The following is a 3312-nucleotide window of genomic DNA, read 5'->3' on the forward strand; positions in this document are numbered from 1 at the left end:
TCCGTTTCCAGAACGCAGCCTAAAGGTCTTTGTTGGGTAGAGTGGCAATAAAATCTCTCTGAGGGCCATTCCCTCCCTAGATCCCCAAAGCCCGGCTCCAGTGGGTCTGTCTGGGTCCCAGGACCGTGGGTATGTGTGTGGGGTGTCAGGCCCCAGGCTCTGGGTCAAAGGGCGGTGTCTTCAGCACCCTGGGGGTGAGGGACGCTCCACCAATCCTTCCCAAGGCACCAGGAGTGAGTGTGAATGTGGGCCCCTGGGTGGGGTGGACAGGCTGTTCCCTCCCCCAGACAACCCCTGCCCCATCTCCTCTCCTCCCAGACCTCCTCTTGAAGCTTGGAGTCACCTCCTCCAGGCAGCCCCCACCCACATCTGCTTCTGCTGAACTCTCCTCGCGGAGACCATCTCTCTAGTCCTCCCGGTCCCCCTCATCCCGTCTTCACAGGGACCTCTGCAGTGTGCTGGCCCCTTGGCCCCATTCATTGCAGCCCCTGATCTGCTGGTAGCGCCGCACCTGCTACCTCTTATGAGCCAGGCCCATCCTGGGGAGCCTGGGTGGGTGGAAGCGCCCTGCTGTGCGCAGGTGTGGGATGGGCAGGGCAGGCCCAGGCCTGGTGGGTGTGGCTCTCTGAGGCCAGTGTCAGTGCCTTACCAGAGGCCCGGCTGGGGCTGAAATCAGGTGTTTGGACCCATGGCCTGAACCGGAAGCACCGGAAGCAGTCTGGTGCTGCGACAAGGGCATGCCTTGGGCCTGGGCTGGCCTGAGGCCTCCCGCCCCCTGCCCTGCTGGGCGTGAGGAGCCTCCCCGCTCCAGGTCCCCCACCACCTTGGCCCCTCTCTAACTGCCCCCATAAGGACTGCCTTCAATCTGTCCGTCTGGCCCCTGAGCTGGGGGCTCAGGAAGCCGCTGGGCCCAGCCTGAGGGCAAGGGCGACCCCAAAGAGCTCTCCCTTGCACCCACCATGCAGCCTCTCCCAGAGGCGCTGGGCCGGGGGCGGCTCCGACCGCACCCCCAGGCTTCTCAGCCCGGTTCCCAGGCCCGGGCTGGCAGCTTTCCAGATCTTGCCCAGACACGGGTGTGCCTGGGCCTTGCACAAACAGGTGACACCACACGAGCATGGTGGGGCCCCATACCCTGATGACAGCCTAGTGAGCTGGGGCCTGGGGGGAAGAGGGGCCCTAGGGCTCCAGAGCTGGGAGCCCCTGCAGTTGCCGGTGGGCTGGGACCCTCAGAAGGCCAGGGGGCGGCAGGACTGTTGGACAAATACCTGGACAATTGGAGAGCACCTTCCGCGTCCCACGGCCGGTACCCATCCCCACGTCCTCTGTGGCGCCCGGCACACAGCAGCTCACCAGACACAGCCACCCCACGGGGGACCGGATGCGGCAGAGCCTGTGCTCACGGCCACGCCACACTCAGCGCGTCTTCTAGGCCCCGCGGAGCCCAGACTGTGAGAGCTGCGGTGCCTCAAGTTACCCCCCCATGGGCCCTCCCTCCCAGAAAGCCTGCCAGTGGAGAAGTGCCCACTGGAGCCCGGTGTCCCAGGCGGGGAGCGCTCGCTGCACTGGCTTTTCCCCAAGTGGGTCATCGAGGGCAGGGGAGAGGCTTCTGCCAGCGGGGCAGATGCGGGGAGCTCCCCTCCAGGACCCCCGTTCTCAGGCCCCTCCACACACTTGGGGGATGCAGAGCCCTACAATGAGCGGCTCCTGGACTGGGCAGGTGTCCCAGAAAGCTCTGGAAAGTCTCAGGCATCTGTCTGGAAAGTTCCCCAGGGCCATTCCTCAGAGAACGGCCCAGTCGAAGCAGGGGAGTCACGGGCCGCCCTCCTCGCCCCCAGCGCCGCGCGAGGGTGGGTAGCCCCGCGGATGACAAAGTTGAAGGGTCACCTGCCGGGCGTTTGCTTCCATCCCGCGACGCCCCTGAATGGGCACCAGCCCATCTTCCTTCCCACTTTACAGCTGAAGAAACTAAGGCCCGGGCCTGTGCTCAGAGTCCCAGGAGGGCACGTGGCAGAGCTGGGCTACCAGCCCGCCTGGCACTGCACCAGCCCGCTCGCCTCTTGAAGGTAATGCCACCGGAGAGGTCGCCAGGTTGGTGGGAGACGCGGGAGTGAGGCGAGCTCGGCGAGGGCGGGGTACACGTGCAAGGCGCCCGGAGCCCCTCGGGGGCTCGGAGGGGCCGGAGCTGCGTGGCTCGCGCCCGGTGATCTCACTTGGGGTGGCGCTCCGGCTCCCAACGGCCCATCTCCTGGCGCTGGGATCCCAGGGTTATGGCTGGGAAACATCTCTCATTTAGGCCGTTATCCACGTTGACCCAGTGTCTTCCGTCCTAAGATGAGATTTCTCAGTCAGGGCCGCCCTCACCCCAGCTACAGGTGACACCTCAATACCTCCTGCTGCAAGTGGGGGCCCCGGGCGCTGGTACTGGTCACCTCTTCCTCTCCACTCTTACCAGTCCCCTCTGGCGCCGGCGACAGTGGCAGTGTGGAGGGAGGGGTCTGCCCCGGACTGGGCTGCACCAGGGCCCAGAACAGGGGACAGGAGAGGAGGGGGTCTTTCCGCCCGTGCGGTGACGGTGACGGGGTTGGGGGGGGAGGAGCTCCCAAGCTCATTGTCTTGGTCACACACCTCTGTGCCCCCTCCCCCCAGTTCCTGCCCACACACACTGCCACTCAGGCCTGGGGACTCAGCAGAGACGTGGGGTGTGGAGTCCCAGCTCCACCGTGGAGCGCCGTGTGACCTCTTGAGAAGTCACTGCCTCTCTCTGAGCCTCAGTTTCCCTAACTGCAAATGGAAACGATGAAACCTTTGCTACTCACTTTACTGGGTGGTGGTGCAGGTAAACCACACACAGCATGTGTGACAAGGTCTAGAGGGTCCGTCACAACTCGGTGGCTGCATCCCGGCCTGGGACCAGCCTGGGCTCCCGAGCCCAGAGGACACGGGCGTGCAGCTGGTGGCGCGGCCTTGTGTGGCCACCCCGGACTTAGCCAAACGATGGTGACCACCGTCCTCGGCCACCCACCCCCGGGCCGCACCAGTGGCTCAGGGTTTGGGCTGAGGACTTTAGGGGTCACCTCCCTCCAAATTTTCTCTTTCCTAAAGCTTGGACTCCGCCATTAGCCTCCAGTGGGCAGCTCTGCTGCCCCAACATGTCCAGGTGACTAAAGCGGCCAGGCCGGGGTGCATGGGGCTGCGGGGTGCTGGCCCAGGGCTCCTGCCGGGCGTGGAGGGGACGGGGACAGGAATGCTGTGCCCTGGCTCCCCTGCCGCCCAGGGTGGGGAGTGTGGGCGCAGGATGGGGCTTCCAGCGTG

Source organism: Hyperoodon ampullatus (genome assembly GCF_949752795.1).
Source record: "Hyperoodon ampullatus genome assembly, chromosome: 3".
In the NCBI taxonomy this organism is placed as follows: Eukaryota; Metazoa; Chordata; class Mammalia; order Artiodactyla; family Ziphiidae; genus Hyperoodon; species Hyperoodon ampullatus.